The following is a 21,669-nucleotide window of genomic DNA, read 5'->3' as shown; positions in this document are numbered from 1 at the left end:
GTACCTGTTGTTCTAAACGGAAACAATGTCTCACCACTACTCGAGAATTTTTACAGAGGGATTGTGATTTGCCTGTCAAAGTCCCGGGGCGTCTTATACAACGATCGCCATTTCCTGTTAGCGAGGAATCATCGCTCCCAAGGACAAAGACATGAACGATGCGTATTTTATTGTAGATGAAATTGAGGATCTTGCCACCCGAAGAAGGTGGCCTGACAACAATCATTCCGACATAAGAAACAAACAAAATGAAGCACCACAAAATGAGCATCAGTGTAACGATCGTAACGAGCCAAGAAAGTATGATGACTGTAGGCAACAGAGAACACAGGGATAGTCACGAATTCCAGAGGAATGACAATCGCGAGAGTTACGATCTATTGCGGCAACAGAGAATAAATGATTACGCGGTTTCACATCGGGATTCGCAGAAAAGCTTATTTTACTTTCGGATTCAATGCATACCGAAACTAAACGTATAGAAGTGGGATCACCTGTGGCATTACTAACAGTGCGCATACACAAAATATGAACACAGAAGACATTAAGAGAAGATGAGCAATGTACTAAGTATGCCAATATAGCAACTGTTACAGCAGAGCTATGCGGACGCGATGGTGATATTTTACAAAATTCTGGCTCGAAGTCCAGTACAAAGAGAGAGTTATTATTGGAAAAGCAAAAAGAGGGGTATTTTTATGATAAATGGAGTTGTATCCGCAGTTGTTAATCAAAGCAAGTAAATTAAGTAATACGTTCTGTTGAAATATCAAATTTCGAGAGAAAGTTTTGAGCAGCCAAGTTTTATTGTTCTGTTTCTGAGCGTTGGAGTCGTATTTGGGAGCGATTGGATGACATATGTCACTGACTGAATTTGGTAGAAAGGTCTGCTGCAGCGAAGAAGCGGGGAGAAGCGATGAAGATTTACTCTAGAGGAGTTAAGGACGAAGATTGCGAAAACGCTATGGGCGTGGAGCTTCGTTTTACCAGCATGAAAGTAGATATGGGAGGTGCAGGTCCACAATTTTGAGGGAAAGATATGACATGAAGACTCAGGACGACGTAAAAGACGCTGTTACAGATACTGAACCGTAATTAAGTATGGTAACGTAACTTGCGGTGTGTCAAACGGAGGATTTAAGAGATTTATTGTGGTATCACGACGATACAGTTTCGTCCCAAACAGGAGTAATTAAATGGTATGTACGCAACGTAAAAGTAAAACCTCATGAAGCATTTTGTGTAAAATATTACTCTGTGCTATCAGACAAGACCAAGAGATTTGAAAAATGTTGGATACAGGAATCATCGAGCGATCACACTGTAAGTATAGCAGGCGCATCCATACAGTAATGAAACAGAACGGAACCCTCAGGATTGTAGTAGGTGACAAAGCAATCAACAGGGTCATTCTTCTGCAATGGACCCAACCAGAGAATTGAGAGGAATTATTACAGAGATTTAACAATGCCAAATGCTTATGTGTCACAAACAGTTCTGGCAGTTTTCGCTGCACTTGCAAAACCTAAAACACACCTCATTACTTCACGACAACAGACTGAGCTAACAATTTAAGAGAGCACCCGTTTGTTTTAAATGTATCGTGTACTGCCTTTATGAGACCATTTGATCAGGTATTAGTGCCTTAGCTAGTTAACTCGATGATATTTTAATTGCTTCAGCATTGTGGGAGAAACATCTCTCAATGTTATGATGTGTCCTCAGTACATTTAAGAGACATAGAGTCACTGTAAATGGCTAAGTATTAGTTTGGAAGGACGTAAATATGGTTTCTTGGACATTTTTGTTCCGCAAAAATGGGCTGAATCCCACTCACAAAAAATTAAGACTATGAAAACATTTGATACCTTCCCTATCCCAATGTGTCGAAAACAAAAGGGACCAGATTTAAGTTATGCTGGTTTCAAAGTCGCTTCTTCACTGAACACACTCACCTACTGAAATTTCTGAAGAAGAGCACCGAAAAGCTTTTGATAGTATTTGTCCTGAAATGTTATTGGCGCCAATTCTACTCCAGCCGGACTGGAGACAATAATTTTACCCAGCCTTAGGGGATCAGTTGCCATCCATTTCGTATGTACGTGGTCGATAGCTGTAGTGAGCACCGCACGTTTACCTTCACAACAAAGCCTTAGTTATGTGAAAATGAAACAAATACTAAGACAGAACTATTGTCCAACATTTTAATAAGTTTCAATTCTATCTCCTTGGAAGACACATCGCTGTACTCAGAGACAACAACGAATTATCAATTTTGATCAATTCTTAAGTGACACACAACCGCCTGAAAAGAAGGGCACATGCACTTCAATCATATGACTTTGAAACTAAATACCTCCAAAATGAAGGAATATTATTTCCTGCACGCCATCACGACTGCTCGAAAATCTAAGAGAAATAAGTACAGCATAGTTATTGGTTCAAAATGGTTCAAATGGCCCTGAGCACTATGGGACTTAACATCTATGGTCATCAGTCCCCTAGAACTACTTATACCTAACTAACCTATGGACAGCACACAACACCCAGTCATCAAGAGGCAGAGAAAATACCTGACCCCGCCGGGAATCGAACCTGGGAACATAGTTATTGGTGAAAGAAGTTTGTATGAACTATACTCCCTGAGAAAAAAAGAGTGAAACGTCCTGAAGACATGGTCAGATGTCACAGTAACTTCGCACATGTTGTGTCCTCGTGTCTTACCTCTCATGTGACTGTACCCTGGGCCATTTCTCAACATGAAAATTACACGTGTATGTGAATTTGGTACGTCAATTTGGCTTTCAGAAAGGCTTTTCAACAGAAAATGATATACATGCTATCACTGTTCAAATATTGAATGCACTGAAGAAAGGAACATAGCCCATTGGGATATTTTGTGATCTCTCAAGGATTTTGATTGTGTGAATCATGCAATCCTTCTAGATACACTTAAGTATTGTGGTATGACTGGGACAGTGCACAAATGGTTTAATTTGTACTTAACTGGAAGAATGCAGAAGGTTGTAGTTAACAGTACAGATAGTCTGCAAAAACCAGCAGAGTCCTCTAACTGAGGAGGCATCAAGAACGGTGTCCCACAGGGTTCAGTCTTGGGTCCCTTATTGTTCTTAATATATGTTAAAAACTTGCCACTCTATATTCATGAAGATGCAAAGCTAGTTCTTTTTTCTGATGATACAAGTATGGTAACCACACCCAACAAGCATGAATCAGCTGAGGATATCACAAATAATGTCTTTCAGAAAATTATTGAGTGGTTCTCTGCAAATGGACTCTCACTAAATTTTGAGAAAAGACAGTTTATACAATTATGTACAGTAAATGGCATAACATCATTGATAAAATAATGTAGACCATGAACAGAAGTCTGTTGCTAAGGCAGAATGCTTAAACTTACTGCATATGTTCATTGATGAGAAATTGAATTGGAAGAAACACATCGACGATCTCTTGAAATGATTAGGTTCAGATTGTGGCATCACCGCCAGACACCACACTTGCTATGTGGTAGCCTTTAATTCGGCCGCGGTCCGTTAGTATACGTCAGACCCACATGTCGCAACTATCAGTGATTGCAGACTGAGCGCCACCACACGGCATGTCTAGTCTAGAGAGACTCCCTAGCACTTGACTCAGCTGTAGAGCCGACTTTGCTAGCGATGTTTCACTGTCTACATACGCTCTCATTTGCTGAGACGACAGTTTGGGGTAGCGTTCAGCTACGTCATTTGCTATGACATAGCAAGGCGCCATATTCTTCAAGAATGTATTCTGAACAGATAATATTGTGAATCATGTACCGTCAAGAGCGACGTTCCTCATTAATGGATTAAAGTTAAGTATCAAACTAATTATGTCCGCTTTCTGAACTCTTATTCCTTGTCATGTTCCAGACCTCACGTCAGTATAGTTGTTCCCTCCTCACGGCAGCCTGCGTGAGCTAAAACGCGTACATTTCGGCCTCCAGTTGTAACATGGTGTTGGCTCTTCAGCAAACACAATATTGGCGACGAGTGTAAAAACGGTGTTCTTATCTATACTGCCGTGATTTCATTGTGTCGTGGCTTCGCTACAATCTCCAGATGTACTGTCCAAATTTTATCGCTTACAGAATCAGCAGACGCAGGCATTACTGGATGCCCTTGGACAGCTCGTCCAGGGTCAACGTGCAATGCAAAACGATGCGACAGCCGCCACTCCACCGCTAATGCAGCCACAACACGCAGTTGCACCACCCTTCCTAGCTTTTGATGCTGCACTGGAAAGCTGGACGGAGTGGTCACGCCAATTTGGATTCCATCTTGCCGCCCACAGAATTCAAGGTAACGAGCGGCAGCCTTTTCTTCGGTTGTACGTCGATGTGCAAACCTACCATGTGATAGTCAAATTATTTCCCTGACGCAACGTAGCCACTCTATCCTACGAAGAAATTTTGTCTGCATTAGATGCATATTTCAAACAATCAGTCAATGTCATTGCGAAACGGTATACCTTCTTTCGTACAAAATGTACAGAAGGTCAGACTAATTGGGAGTGGGTTGCAACCTTGCAAGGTCTTACTAGGGATTGTGCTTTTGAGTGTCAATGTGGACTCCCATATTCAGATATTAAGGTACGTGATTTAATTGCACAGAATGTTTCAGATGTTCGTATAAGGGAACAGATTTTGAAACTAGTCAATCCCTCCCATCAACAAGTGATCGACATATTGGATCGGCAGGACACACTTGACTTTGCTCAGGAATCATTTGAAACTTCGACAGCCGTGTGTCAGGTTAACCAGCCCGCCGGGCGAGCTGCACGGAGCAGTAAACAGCCCTCACACCCAGCCGCACCACTGCTGCCAGGCTCTCAGCCACATGTACCGCGCCGACAAGCAAATGCAGTGCTCAAATCATGCATGCGGTGCATTTGTAGTCCATCAACAAAGGAGGTGGCTTACAAAACACTCGTTCGACCTATACTTGAGTATTGCTCATCAGTGTCGGATCCGTACCAGATCGGGTTGACGGAGGAGATAGAGAAGATCCAAAGAAGAGCGGCGCGTTTCGTCACAGGGTTATTTGGTAACCGTGATAGCGCTACGGAGATGTTTAACAAACTCAAGTGGCAGACCCTGCAAGAGAGGCGCTCTGCATCGCGGTGTAGCATGCTCGCCAGGTTTCGAGAGGGTGCGTTTCTGGATGAGGTATCGAATATATTGCTTCCCCCTACTTATACCTCCCGAGGAGATCATGAATGTAAAATTAGAGAGATTAGAGCGCGCACAGAGGCTTTCAGACAGCCGTTCTTCCCGCAAACCATACGCGACTGGAACAGGAAAGGGAGATAATGACAGTGGCACGTAAAGTGCCCTCCGCCACACACCGTTGGGTGGCTTGCGGAGTATAAATGTAGATGTAGATGTAGATGTAGATGTACTGAACATTCGCATGAGTATTGCCCGTCACGCCAAGCTATTTGCTTTTACTGTAATAAAAAAGGACATGTTCAGAGGGTTTGCCAGAGAAAGCTCAGATCGAAAACTCAAAACCATTCCAGGCCCTTTGCTTCGCGCCGGAATCAGAATCGAACCAACGATACTCAGGCTCGCGAGACTTCGCTCATGGAAATTCATGTCGTTCATTCCACTCCGCCCAGTGCCACTCTCTCTAAGAGTGACTGTGTTCGTTCCACAAATAGTGTACGTCGACATCGCCAGAATTCCCATCAAGTCGTAAGTGATTTTGTACCAGTGTCAGTTCATGTTGCACGTGACAGTCGCACTTGTCGTCAGCAGGACAATAAACTTTTTGTAGACTTGGACAATAACGGCATAGTGATACCAGTCCAGCTCGATACCGGAGCTGCGGTTTCACTGATCAATCAAGACACTTACAAACAGCTGGGCACCCCTTACTGCGTGCCGCAAATGTTATGTTGACTAGCTATTCAGGTTAAGAGATCCCTGTGTTTGGACAGTGCAGCCTTCTAGCAACATACAAAGGACAAACAAAACTATTGTAATTTTTCGTCTTTCGTTCTTCTTCTGCAGTGAATTTGTTTGGTTTCGATTTATTTCAGTTGTTTAACTTGTCTATAGTAAATCAGGTCTCATCAGTGAACCAGACTGTGTCTTCAGACAGTGTTTCTCGCCTATGTGAAGAATTTGAAGAATTTGCAGACATTTTTGCACCGGGCCTTGGTTGTGCTAAGAGCTATAAAGCGCATTTGGAACTGAAAGAAAACACGCAACCGAAATTTTTCAGAGCGCGCAATGTTCCCCACGCATTGCGTGATGAGGTTGCAAAAACATTACACGATTTGGAATCACAAGGTGTAATTGGAGGTGTGCCGGCTTCTCTCTGGACATCACCCTTAGTCATTTTCCAAACCCTTCGGGAAAATTGAGACTTTGTGTGGACTTCAAGGCAACAGTGAATCCACAACTAGTGATTATAACTATTCCTTTACCCCGCCCGGAAGATCTTTTTGACAAACTTCGCCCAGGCAAATATTTTTCGAAGTTGTACCTAGCAGATGCGTTCTTACAAATACCGGTGGACGAAGAATCCCAACGCGTTTTGGCTGGTTAACACGCATCTTGGTTTGTATCGATTCACACGACTGCCATTCGGGTGTACATCCGCCCCTGCATTGTTTCAGCAATATCTACAAACTGTTTGTGCGTCGGTCCCTACTGCAGCAAACTATCTGGACGATATTGTGATCTCCGGAAAGATGGAAGAAGAACATTTAGCCAACCTCAGAACATTACTTCAGGTCTTGCAACAAAATGGTCTTTGCTTACGAAAGGACAAATGTGTGTTTTTTGCTCGAGACTTGCTACACTTGGGACATGTACTCAATGCCCAAGGCATACACCCTTGTCCCACGCACCTCCGTGCCATACAAGACTTGCCTTCGCCGCAGATTTAGAAGTAGTTACAGAGTGTGCTGGGAAATATCAACTATTTTTACAAGTTTGTGCCGCATGCCTCTTCCATTTCAGCTCCGCTTCATCGCTTAGGCCGTGATGGTGTACCGTTCGTCTGGACGACGGAATGCGAACGTGCCTTTCTCGGTTGAAATCGGCGTTGCTTTCCAATACTTGCCATACGGCATTCGATCCTCAGATGCCCCTTTTGTTGATGGTGGATGCTTCGGATTTCGGGTTCGGTGCTGTGTTGCGCACAAAGATGGCCCTATTGCTTTTGCGTCCAAATTGCTCTCGTCTGCACAAAGAAATTATTCCCAAATCGAGAACGATACATTGGCTCTCGTATTTGGTGTTACAAAGTGTCATGACTTCTTGTATGGTCGTCACTTTACCATAATCACAGACCACAAACGTTTGACATCGATTTTTCATCCGAACAAGCCCGTACCTCCACGTACAGCACAGAAATTCATTCGCTGGTCTATTTTCCTCTCGCAGTACCGCTACCATATCTTGTATCGGTCCACTGCTAAGCACGGAAACGCCGATGCGTTGTCCCGTTTACCTCTTGCTGAGGATAGGGCATTCGATTCCTCCGACCTTGCTTGCATGTTCATTGATTCGGGCACCGATGACGTGGTCGAATCGTTTCCGATCGATTTTCGTCGTGTAGCTACAGCCACAACTGCCGACCCTATCCTTGCTACCGTTCTGCGTTTTGTTGCTACGCAATGGCCCTTGTCAAAGTCACGGATCGGGGACCCATTGGTTCGCCGATTTTTTGCTCACTAGGAGAGACTTTTGTTCGACGTGGTGTTTTGCTGTTGCGTTCTGATAATGTCCTCTGTCTTACAGCTTCTCCACCAAGGACATTGGGGTAATTGAGATCGAAACAAATTGCTCGTCAGCACTGTACTTGGTTTGGAATCGATGCCACGATAACGACTATGTGCTCTTCTTGCATGGTGTGTGCCGAACAGCAATCAGCACCACCGCGGAAATTCTTTGCATGGCCAAAAGCCACTTTCCCTTGGCAACGCTTACACATCGATTTTGCTGGTCCATTCTAGAATGCTCGATGGTTGGTAGTGATAGATTCATTCAGTAATATTCCTTTTGTTGTCCAGATGTGTTCCACGACACGATCTGCCACCATCCAAGCGTTATCTGCTATCTTTTGCATTGAAGGTCTTCCCAAGACAATTTTTTCCGACAATGGCCCACAATTCATGTCCGCAGAATTTCAGTCGTTCTGCAAGGCCAATGGTATTCAACATCTGACGTCCGCGCCTTTTTGCCACAGTCAAACGGTGCCGCTGAACGATTGGTCAAGACTTTCACGTCACAGATGTTGAAGTTGAAAGAGTCCCATTCTCGGGAGGACGCGTTATTGCTCTTTTTGTCCTCGTATCGCAATCAGCCCCGAGATGGTCGGTTGCCGGCTGAGTTGCTCCAGTCATGTCTTTGCTACATCCGCCGCATCAGGTTCCTGTACAGCGGCAGACACCTACATTTGCTCCCGGCGACGTTGTCTACTACCGCCACTATCGAGGTTCACGGCGTTGGCTCGAAGGGCGCATTCTTCGCTGCCTCTGACGCGCTATGTATCTGGTTTTGGGGGCCTCTGGTGAGGTGCGCCGGCATCTCAATCAGCTGCGCCTCTGTCGTCGCACGGGCTCTGCCGCCCCCCGTCTGCTTTCAGCGACGGTGCCGTCCGGTCAGCGCCCCGGGGACCCATCTACTAGCTCGCCTCAGCCCCAGTTGCTACAGACGCTGCCTTCCATTTTGCCCCATAGCGACGCGCCGCCGCCTCCTATTCTCCCGCCGGCGACGCTCGCAGTGGACGTGTCGCTGCAGACGCCCGGTGCCACCCTGGGTCTCGCGCCGACGATCGCTCCCCGTGACCAGTTGTCCTCCGACATGGAACTCTTACCCGCTCCGGACCATATGTCGTCTTCGCCCGTCGGGTGCCCCGTCCCGCTGGAGGTCGACCCTTCGCCCCTCCTGTCTCTCTACGCGCGCATACACTGCATGTTGGCTTGCACCCTGGAGTAGGTTTTCAGGCGTTCCCTAGCTCCCCGCGGTCCGAGTGGCAGTTTGCGGGTGACACAGCGTCGCCTGTTGTTAGGCTCCCCACCTCGTCGCATACGTCAACATGGGGTCCTCCCCACGGCGGGCGGAGGCCTTATACAACAACCGTTCACCAATTTTCGGGGGAGGTAGCTAGGTGGTAGCCTTTAAATCGGCCGCGGTCCGTTAGTATACGTCGGAGCCGCGTGTCGCCACTATCAGTGATTGCAGACCGAGCGGCGCCACACGGTAGGTCTAATCTAGAGAGACTCCCTAGCACCTGACTCAGCTGTAGAGCCGACTTTGCTAGCGATGTTTCACTGCCTACATACGCTCTCATTTGCCGAGACGACAATTTGGCATAGCCTTCAGCTACGTCATTTGCTATGACCTAGCAAGGCGCCATATTCTTCAAGAATGTATTCTGAACAGATAATATTGTGAATCATGTACCGACAAGAGCGACGTTCCTCATTAATGGATTAAAGTTAAGTATCAAACTAATTATGTCCGCTTTCTGAACTCTCATTCCTTGTCATGTTCCAGACCTCACGTCTGTATAGTTCTTCCCTCTTCACGCCAGCCTGCGTGAGCTAAAACGCGTGCATTTCGGCCTCCAGTGGTAACACGGTGTTGGCTCTTCAGCCAACACAATACAGATACTCATGATAGTAGGGTAATTGCAACATTTTGGTGATAAACATTTCAATAAATTTGCGTACTATGCCTATTTTCATTCACTGCTTTCATATGGCATCATATTTTGGGGCAATTCGTCATTAAGAGAGAAGGTATTCGTTGCACAAAAGCGAGTAGTCAGAATAATAGCTGAAGCCCATCCAAGATCACCTTGCAGACATTTATTCAAGGAACCCGGGATATTCACAGTACCTTCGCAATACATTTATTCGCTTATGTAATTTGTCATTAATAACCCATCCCAATTCAAAAATAACAGCGAAGTGCATAGCTACAACACTAGAAGATATCTCACTTTCACACAGAAAAGGGTGAATTATGCTGCCACATAAATCTTTGGTCATTTGCCAAATAGTATTAAAGGTCTGACAGATAGTCAACCACAATTTAAAAACAAATTAAAAGAATTTCTGAATGACAACTCCTTCTAGTCAATAGATGAATTCTTAGATACGAAGTAGTAACTCCAAAAAATTTAAAATTAATTATTTTGTGTTAAGGAAACTTATTTTAAAGTGAACCAATCACGTCATTATGAAATGTCGTATTCATGACCTATGGAAGAAGGATTAACGTATGTATGTGTCTCTATGAACAGTCTGCGTGCTGTTGAGGTGCTCTTGTGACTAGCAACATCCCCCCCCCCCCTGTTCCTGTGTTTTTGGTAGAACGTTTGGGACCACCTTGGATGCCAACTCCATCCAAGTGCCAGTGTTCTGAGTGTTAAGGACTAGTTACAACATCTATGGGCCAGCTTGTCTCAGAAAAGTATACAACTGCTCTACATCAGTCTTTCCTAGCTAATAAGTGCATACATCCATGCCAGAAGTGGTACATCTTGCTGGGCTCAAACAGTCAATGTGTTTGTAATAATATCACATATTCTGTCAATAAGGGTACCAACGGTAAGATGACGCGAATATACGGCCTCTTTCATGTAATTGTCAACCTCGCCTGCCTTTGGTGTACCCTGCCAAGCAGACGAGGTTCTGACGACCGAGTATTAGCGCTATAACCATGAAATTGAAGACAGAGGAAATGCTGTGCCATACTCACTTATGGGAGTTATGAACTGTGGCTGGTACAGCTCAGAGACGGCAGTTCCATCGCCAGTCTTACCTGCAATGGGCCAGTACCTCCTTCAGGGACTCAATAAACGTACTTTCAGTTTGCGTTGTTGCCTCGGATAAAGGACGGATTACCGGGATACAACATGGACCAGAGTTGGGAACAAGAGGAAATGGTTTAATGCAGCTAGGAAAGTAACCTCCTGGGATGTTAGGGGATTTGCTCTTAAGGAAGTCGAGTTAGCTAAACATTTTGAAAAAAAATTAAATAGACTTTGCGTGATTACAGAAACAAAGAAGAAAACACCCGGAACTTAAATATGTAGGTGACTTTATTATGACCTTCAGTGAAGTAAAGCAGGAAGAAAGAGAAAGTAAATGTGTTGACATCTATAGTTCTATATTCATAGAAAAGCGGAAGATAAAATACTGGATTATGAATATGTAAAAGAATGCATCGTACTAGTAAGAATTAAAGGACCAAGAGGAACCATAAGAATAATAGCAACTTAAGTCTCAGAATAAAGAAAAACTGAAGAGTCAAAGGCCTTTTACAAAGAGTTACAAGTGATCTTAAACAGATAAAATAAAAATTAGATTTTACTTATGGAAGATCTCATTCTAGAGTGGGAAATATGCCAATTCCGAAAATAGTAGGCACACTTAGAGAAAACTGTGTAATGAAACTGAAAAACACGAAGAGATTTTTCTATCTCTAACAGTTTAAATATCACCAATAGTTTCCTTAGAAAGAAAGGCATACACGAATTTACCTGGGCAACAAAATAATATATATCTGTTATAGATTACATAATAATAAATGTTTTCCTCGGAAGGTTAGAAACGCCAGAGCGTATCTAGGAGTGGATAGTAGATCAGACCCTTTCTTAATGGTGTCAGTAGTTGACATCTACGCAAAATGGTGAATTTTAAACCGAGAAACACCACAGACAGCCGGTCACCAAGAATTTTTAATATATTGATGTAGGTTTCGGCACCTCAACAATGTCCTCGTTCAAATGAAATTGTAACAACTGTAAAGTTACAGCGCAAACAAGCAGTAGTCAAAATTACGAGCATAGACGCTCAAGTCAGAAATTAATAACTAACGTTGTTCCAGCGTTTGGTATGTATACTTTGTAATCAACAACAACCGACAAATTTAGGATATTCTCTGTTCACATTGTAACTTCACCGTTGTTAAAATTTCAGTCTGATGAAGACATACTTAGAGTATATAGTTACTGAGAGACAGCCATGTTCAAAGCTACAAAATGGAGAAAATGGAAGAAAATAATTAAGAAGCAAAAGGAACAACAAGTTCTTGAAGTTTACCTTACATAAGATAGCAGCATAAGAGATCTTTTCCAAAGATGGATGTCAAAAACATTAGTAAATTTAGAAACGGTGGAATACTTGGAACAAGAATTGAAAAACTTAAGAACAACTACATGGAACGTAGCTAATGACGCTCTTGGGAAGAAAAGGACATACAGAAGAAGTAGAGGAGTAAGGATTCGGTAGCCAGAGAAGAAAGAACAATTAAAGAAAAACAAGAGGCTTTCAAGACCCACATAAATAATCTCACTAATGAAAACTATAATGAATGAAAGAGAAGAGAAATAATGCAAGATGAATAGCTCGGAATGCGCACACGAATCGCGGGAATGCTTTTTTTTAGCAATTTAGAGTATGATTTATGTGGCAGACAAACTATCATTTGTAAAGTTAGGAAATTACTCAACAGACAAGGAAACGATCTCATGCATGTTAATAACGTAGGAGTGAAAGAATGGATATTTAATTGTAAAAATTGTGGTGTGATAAAATTTAATTCAGACAGTACCTGAAACATATGACTCAGAAAGACGTGGACTACGTTGATATGAGAGAACTGACTGCAGATCTATAAGATATAAAAAATAGGAAACCCACTGGTTTAGGTGGTATTAATATGGAACTGTGGAAATATTTAGAATTATTCCTACAAATAAGACTTCTTCACAAATTTAATCATTTTTGGAGAAATAAGAACGTATCAAAAGTCCGGCTAGGAGCCAAAATGATATTTGTCTTTAAAAATGGCGATAAAGGAAACGTAGTATATATCGGTTGAATAATCCTCTTGGATTCAGCTTATAGATTATATTCCAAAATCCTGAATATAAGACATGAAAATATCATGGGAAGGTTAATACCTGAACAACAATCAGGTTTTAGAAAAGGACAAACTAATGCAATGGTTCCAAACCAGGTGGTAATTACCCCTGAGGGGTAAAATGAAAATTTCTGAGGGATAAAAACAAAAGTATTCGATTGAGTTTCGGTCACGAAACTAAATAATCATTAAAAGCTCTTTCTGCTATCTCTAATTCGTGTGGCTATAATACTGAGTACATAAGTTACCAAAAATAATTCTTTTTAAATACTAGCATTAAAGTGTGACACAATGTTGTAGAGATCAGAGTTTGTGGAACAGAATTATGAACAAACTTTTCCTCATATAATGGAGTAATAGTCCGTTTGGCACTGGAAGGAGGTGAAAGCGGATAAAATTTGTAGAGGGAAACGAATAGATGAGTGCAAGTAAGTAGATTCAGATGGACTTAGGTTGCAGTAGTTATTCAGAGATGATTAGATTTGCATGCGAAAGACTAGCTTGGAGAGTTGCATAAAACCAAACAGCAACAGCGTCTATGTTTGTCTGTTTTTAACTCATGCGTGCGTTGACTGCAGTTGTAAAATTTTATAATTTTCTTTCCCTGAACTCCCTACGCCATTACAACGAATTTCCCTATAAGAGACACTTCACACCATGCAGATTACAGAACGTCAACCTGAACAATACAGTTACTCTCATTAAAGCGTTACAACCCCTCAGTTATCTTAATATAGGTAACGAGACGCCTTTTGACTAAGCTGGAATCGGCGTGAAGATGTTACTTTTAATTAACATGCTTGTTTTCTTAGCAGAGATTATAACTACCTGCTAACGACAAGAGTACGTGTGGGCAGCAGATTACGGTAATAAAAGATAGTAAATGTGAGTTGAAGAAAAATACCTGCTGGGTGGAGATAAGATTTTACGTGTCGAGCCCCGGCTCGCTTATAACGGGCCGCTTCCATTAGGAGCGCAGCAGCTGGTGACGCGCTATCAGCTGCCGCCAGGCGCGCGCCTGCGGGCAGGCATCCCGCAACGCAGCGCTCTCGCTCGCTCTCAGAATTGCTGCCATTCTCGCCGCACGGCAGAGCTTCTTGATCGCGTTTCTTTGGACTATGGCCACTGGAAATCGAACGTTTCTTATACGTGAGCTTTCCAATTGAAGCACCGTATTCCATTTCGGCCGAAGTCCCCTGACGTACATTGGCCCGGTGGTACAAAGAAAACCTTTCGTCGCGATTAACGACTAATGTGGTTCTACGTTGCAATTAATTTTTGTATTTATTTTTCGACACACTGAAACTATCAGCCTCAGTTCAGGCACTATGCTCCTTAAGTATACCATCTGAATGTAATTGAAAAACTTCAAATTTTTCCAAATCTCCTGTGGAAGGCCGACTCTGGATACCAAACTTGCAACCGGATTCTGAAAGAATTATAACTTTTAACAATGTAACAGTCGGAAATGTGATACTGTTATCAGCTTTCGGTTGTCGTTCCCGCACACTGTTTAAGCCCATACCAAATTTCTAATAAGTACACAACAGCTGCAGAACGAAAATTCCTTCTACGTGCAACATTTGTCAAAGGGAAGAAGGGGTTTTCGTAACTAACCGTTTTCCGAAGTAGTTCTCGATCTCTCATGACGTCTCTACTCCTCTTTCGTATCTGTTACCTATTATTCTTCTCTCAGATGGAATTTGTCTGATAGTAGATTAATTTACTGATGTTTCATTTTTGGTGAGCAGTGTGATCCTGTTACCACCAGATACGAGTTTGCTACACTTAGATAGTGTCAGTAGGCAGACATTGTTTACTTTCCTCCTAGTGTATGTTTATCTTATTATTTTTGTTAGTTTCGCCTTTGAGGACGCTTTCTTTCGCAATCAGTTTGATATTAGAACTGTTTCAGTACTGTACACTATAGGTTCAAAAGTATGCGGACATCTGCTGGTGAATGTTAATAGGGGGTATGTGAACCCTTGACGAGTTGAATTCTCCTGAGCACAATTTTTTATAAGGGGTCTCATTGTCTGTGGAGGATTGACAATTCATTCTCGGTGAAACGGCGAAACCGCAGAAGATGGTGATGATGGGGCAAAATAGACGTTCTAACTCTTGCAAAAATTGTTCCACTGCTTTGAGGTCGGGACTCTGGGTAGGATAGTCCGTCAAAAAAAAGTTGTCATCCTCAAACCACTGACTTTCTGATGCTGCATTATGGCGTCGTGAATTGTCGTGTTGATACAATCTTAGTCTCTGGACTGTTCATCTACTATACTCAGACACATAGCTCTAAAATGTGTTCATACCCTTTCCCACTTAGTGTTTTCTTAAGAACAATAGGGGGACAATACCCCCTCATTCTGTTTCACTTTTAGCACGCATGTGGCAGATAAAGTTCACCAACTATTCGCCAGACCTAAACCATTCCATCGGTTCAAAATGGTTCAAACGGCTCTGAGCACTGTGGGACTTAACATCAGAGGTCATCAGTCTCCTAGAACTTAGAACTACTTAAACCTAACTAACCTAAGGACATCACACACATTCATGCCAGAGGCAGGATCCAAACCTGCGACCGTAGCGGTCGCGCGGCTCCAGACTGAAGCGCCTAGAACCGCTCGGCCACTCCGGCTGGCATTCCATCGGATTTGCCCAGGGTATAGCGTGGTTTATCACTCCATATCACTCGTTTCCAGTCATTCACTGTCCAGTGGCGTAGCTCTACCTCATCTCATGCATTCACTACAAAATGGAAGAGCTGTGCGACCACTGTACCTCATTCTTTTTAATTCCCTACGCACTGCCATTCTGCTACGTACACTGCAGCTAGAATTTTGAAACTCATGACTGATTCCTTTCGTTGACACCAAGGAATTTCTACAACCAACCTTTGTAGACCTCGATGGTCCCTTTCCGTCAGTACGTGAGCTCTGCTTTGTCTTGGTTTAGCTGTGGTGGTTCCTTCGCATTTACACCATGCAATGACATCACCAACAATCGAGTTGTGCAGCTTTACAATGGTTGAAATACCGCTGATGGATGTGTTACTCGAGTTACATCTAATGACCAGTCCGCGTTCGAAGTCACAGAGCTCCCCTGTTATATTCTTACTGCTTCTCTACTGACGACACAATACTCGCTGACTCGTTTTAGACAGGCGCGTCCGCATTTGGTAACAGCCAGTGGTCTGTCTCGCTTTACGTTAGGTTGTCCGGATATTTTTGATCGGATCGTGTATTTGTGGCTACGGAGATACCGACTGTTACAAGACAATAAAGTGTTGATACGGAACTGTGTGCCAGACTGAGGCACGAACTCGGGACCTGACTCCATACAGCAGTAAGGACAGGCCGTAAATCGTGCTTGGGTAGCTCAGATCTCAGTTGGTAGAGCAATTGCCACGAAGGACGAAGGTCCCGATTTCGAATCTCGGTCCGCGACACAGTTTCAACCTGCCAGAAAACTTTACATCAGCGCTCACTCCGCTGCAGAATGAAAATCTCAATAAACTATTTACAGCCAATTTCAATTAACTATTTACATCGCGAGAGCCTTTTCAGAACTGCTGAATTAACGTTTTACTATGTAACACGGTCAATTATGTATAGTTTTTGAAACTAGTATGAATTACAATTTATTTCTCTGGTACTTTGTCATTACGCACAAGTTGCTGACCAACCCACTTCATTCCGTCATGTAGGACACGTTTCCATCTAGCACCTATACTGGATATGAGAACATATCAACAAAAGAATTGGGAGTGTTAAATTTTAGGGTCTCCATCTTTGAGTCATCAGCCTTTGACTATTTTGATGCGGCACGACACGAATTCCTTTCTTGTGCCAATAACTACGTCTCATTGTAAAAATTGCACACTACATCACCAATTATTTGTTAGAAGTATTCCAATCTCTTTTCGATCCCCTGCAGTGCTTATTCACTGCAGCTACCTATAGCTCCATAGAAGTCCCATCATGTTGTCCCATCTTCTGGGCAGTGTTTTGGATATGCCCCTTTCTTCACTGGTTCTACACAGTACCTTCACATTCCTCATCGCTTCAGCTGATTTTCAACATCCATTCACAGTACTACATCTCAGACGCTTCGATCCTCTTCTTTTGCGGCTTCCCCACAATACTTGATTAATTTCCAAACAACTCTGTGCTCCAAGTATACATTCTCAGAAATGACCTCTTAAAATAAGGCACACGTTTGATAGCCGTTGATTTCTTTTGGACAGGAAAACTCTCTTAGCCGGTGTTGGTCCACTTTTTATGCCCTCTTTGCTTCGCGCATTATATGTTATTTTGCTCCTACCTTAAATTCGCCTACTTAATCGTTGTGACACTTAAATACAGATACGCGTCCAGAGACGGTGCTTGTACCGTAACTGCACTCTCAGACAAACGGCGCAATTTCTCCATAAAAATTCACTACTGGCGTTTACGCAGTATAAAGTAATTATATTATAAAAGTAATTTACGTAGGTGTCACAGTATTTACACTGAATACAAAACAAATTCCTATGTGGAGTTGGTTAGTCTCGAATAGGTGCCTCCATAGGCGATCGATAGGGCAATGCTCACTACATATGGCAGGTGCCAGTGAGACAAAATTACCGGGACAGATCAAAACTAACACAACCGGAGAACATATCTCGAAGCCGTAGAGAAAGCAATTTGTGTAGGACAGATTAACCCTCATGTAAAATCAGCTGGAATGGAAGCTTGAAGATGGCAGCTCTACTACTGCCCATACTCTGCAGAGCGTGTGCGGCACTCATATAGTTAAAATCCAAAGAAAATTTCACACCAGATTGTTCACTATCAGCTGATCCATGGCAGAAATAAGGTAAAACACATATATTAGAAACATTTAAAATTGCAGTATGGAATATAAAAAGTCTGATGGAGAAAAAACAGAAATGGTACAAGGAGAAGAACTAGACAAAGCCAAAACTGATGTTGCTGCCATCACTAGAACTAAAAATAAATGGCAGGGAACGATCAAGTTCCAGAATTATGTGATGATATATTGCAACGTATCGCAAGATCTCCATCTGGGTGAGATAAGAATTAAAGGTCCGTACACACAATTTTATAAATTAAAGAATATTGAAGCTACACCTTGAAGCTGACAGATGATGCGTTTCAATGTTGTCTTTGTAAGCGCTCCAGAACAAAGAAGAAGACACTTATGAATTTTATAACCTGTTGTAGGACACTATAGGAAAAATAAATAAAAATGACTACACACTTGTTATCAGAGACTCAAAGGCCTGTGTGGTTAAGAGATCTACTCAAGGTATAGCAGGTACAGAGGGTGAAAATACACTGAATAACAGTGGAAAGGAGCTAACAGAGTTTGCCCCACATAGTGAATTAAGAATAGCAAACACTTTTTTTAAGCAGTGGGACCTCCATAAATTTACGAGGACAGTTCGAGGTACAGCATCAATAACGAACTATGTTCGTGCAAATAAAAAAAAAGGGTTTTATAATTAATGACATAACAGTCTACAAAGCCTGGATGTTCACCAGATCACTTCTTTTAGTAAGACGTAACAGAACTTTTTAAAAAGGTCGAAGAAACCATGCTTAAATACAATCACTGCAAAAGAACTTAAAGAAGGACCTACTCCAAGTAAGTAGCACCAGACTAATATATCAAATGAGTTGAAGTGAGACATGTCAAATGAAACTACCAGCCGCCCGGTGTGGCCGAGCGGTTCTGGTATCGCGCGACCGCTACGGCCGCAGGTTCGAATCCTGCCTTGGGCATGGACGTGTGTGATGTCCTTAGGTTAGTTAGGTTTAAGTAGTTCTAAGTTCTAGGGGACTGATGACCTGAGCAGTTAAGTCCCATAGTGCTCAGAGCCATTTGAAGCATTTGAAACCACCAAGTAAGAAACCAAATCGAGAATGGAATCCTATTAAGGAAACTATAAAGGAGGTAGCTGCTGAAGTACTAGGAGTGAGGAAAAATAAATATCCTAAAAGGGCACTAATGATCTGGAACGACCATATTAGAAATCTAACAAAAAATAAAAAGGAGGCGTAACTAAAGCACTTCTCATTACATTATAACAACAATTACAGCGAGGATTATAAAAGAAAATAGGCTTTAGTAAAGAAAGAAATACGAAAAATTAAACGAGAAATTTGAGATCCATATGTGATTGAAATCGAACATGGTATTCATGGAAGTCAAAAGAAAGCACACCTACCTATGAAGCACTTGAAAAAATAGGAACGAGATACTTTACAATTAAATGTAATAAACGGAAAGAAATGGTTGAGGTGCTTTAAATTTTAATGGACTGATAACCAAGAATGACCAAAAATAAACACTGGTACCAGTGACCCTATAGATCTGATAACAATGGAAGAACTGTGAAATGTTATAGAAGAAACAGAAAACCAAAAAGTCATCAGCCACTGATAACATAAACACGGAGCTGATTAAATGTTCACTTGGACAGCTGAACCTTATACTTTTAAAATTTTTGAATGTATGCGGTATGGGCGCACAAATTCCAGATGAATAGAATAAATCTTTGGTATGGCCTACTTACAAGAAGTTACCAAGAAATATGTCAAAATTTCTGTCACGAACTGTATACAAAAATGATCAACAAGACATTAATACCAATATTGGATGCAAGGAAGTTAGAGGTACAACATTTTTTCAGTAAAGGCAGATCATGTTCTGATTGTATTTTCACTTTGATAGAGGTAACAGAGAAAAAAGTTAATTTAGATTACCAGCTTCATGAAAAATTATGAAAAGGCAATAGATAAGGAAAAGGGGAAGTACTATAGGGACCACTGAAGGACACGGGAGTCCGGCAACTTAGTCATTATACAAAAATAACAAAATAAGGTTGGGTGGTTCATTCAGGTGTAACCTCCCCCTCACTTATCGACCTTAATGACAGTGAAAAACTAAACCGCGTGTACCTAATGGAAATTTGGGAAAAGCAGTCGTCACCAAAGTTAATCTGTCGGTAAAGAGGGAGGAAAGGGTTACATCTAAATGAAAGGAAAAATGCAAATGAAACTGGTGGAAATTAATTTTGAAAAGGGGTAAAGTTAATAAAGAAAGTAAATGTGTGGCTGTTACGTTAACAATTAACCAGCGGTAGTTAGATATTTGAGATTTGGGGAAAATTACGGTCGCCAGTCCAATGGACAATTACTGTAGTAACTGAAAAAGAAAGGATATTGCACATATAATTAGCTCTAGAAGCGTGGCAACTGAAGGTTGACACGTGTAGTGTGAAAACTGAAAGTTTGTCAGAAGTAATAAATTTCGCTACACTCTGACTTAATTTAGCCAAAGAATTAATAAAACCGGAAAACGGGAAGTTAATTTAGTGACTGAAATTAATAGTGAGCTTTGTTTCTGAAGCACTACGTAATTCAATAAAATAAGGTTAGTCTTGGGCTACCTCAACAATCATTTCAAAAGCTACTTGAATCTACGCAATTTAGAAATAAGAGATTTAACTTTGAACTTGAATTTAATGACTCTGGACATTTAACAGTAGTAAAATTTAGTACGTACCAAGCTGAGCTGTAGTCACAGGTAAGTTAAAATATGGTAACAAATCTCGCACTCATAATTTGTGCTTGTGAAATCTAAATATTGTAGCCAGCTATGACTACTTTAACTGAACTTTGAAATTAAAGCAGTGAAATGGAATAATATTACTTTAATGCTGGCGTTTGAATTTCAACGACACTCGGGATCATTCCGGAAAAGGAAGGGACCCTGCTTGGTAATGCAATTGGGACAATGAGCAACAAATGTTCATGCTAAGTTGCTGTAATTATAGTTACGAAAATGGAACAGTTTGAAAAGCTGAGGTCTGCCATACAGTTCTAAAACTTTACGTGCTTCCAGTCATCCTTGTTGGTTGACTGAAGGTTTGAAGCCGTCGATCGAGGAGGTGGCAACAGTCACTCATTGTCGGCCGTCGCTGTTGCAGAAGCTGGATGTTGGCGCGCCTTCTTCTCGACACGGTCTCCAGGCGAAACGGGCTCCTGATGTGCGCCAGCAAATGCTTCCCGCCCGCGACACCGTGTCAGAAACTATCATAGTAAGTCGAGCGCAATTACATGCTGCCCAACCCCGAAAGCGCGGCAGCTCGCGCGAGCGTCACACAACACACCTGCTCCACCGCCCTACCCCAGCCAGACTCCGTCTGCTCTGCCCGCGCTCCACACTTTGGTTCTCCACACGACCTATCGATGTATTCGTTCGATAGCATAGTTTTCCCTAGGCAAGACCCAGCGTAAAAATACAAATAATATTTACAAAACAAACCAATTATACATCGACATAAATGCATAAATATATATATGCAAATAGTAAAACAATTAAAATATATAAAGGCACAGAAATGTCATATCTTCAGGTAACAAAATAAGGAAAAATCTAAAGTACAATAGATGGAAATAGAAGGATATGCATTTCCGGCGTTACACAGGGCATGACACCAAACAGCAAGGTCACGGGTCCAACAAGAATCTGTACTGTAAGGGATGGAACAGAATCTCCCAATATGAAGCAAGGAGGTAGACAAAGGTACTCACCCCCCCCCCTCCCCGCACACACACACACGCATTTCGAGGTTTATACTGATGATATGATTAATGAAAGGTTTATTATTTTAAATGATACTTTATGGAGTGATAATTTTCATTTCACTGTGATGCTAT

This window comes from Schistocerca cancellata, chromosome 2 (assembly GCF_023864275.1).
Source record: "Schistocerca cancellata isolate TAMUIC-IGC-003103 chromosome 2, iqSchCanc2.1, whole genome shotgun sequence".
NCBI lineage: Eukaryota > Metazoa > Arthropoda > Insecta > Orthoptera > Acrididae > Schistocerca > Schistocerca cancellata.
The sequence above is the reverse complement of the archived record's forward strand: the minus strand, read 5'-3'. Positions refer to the sequence as shown.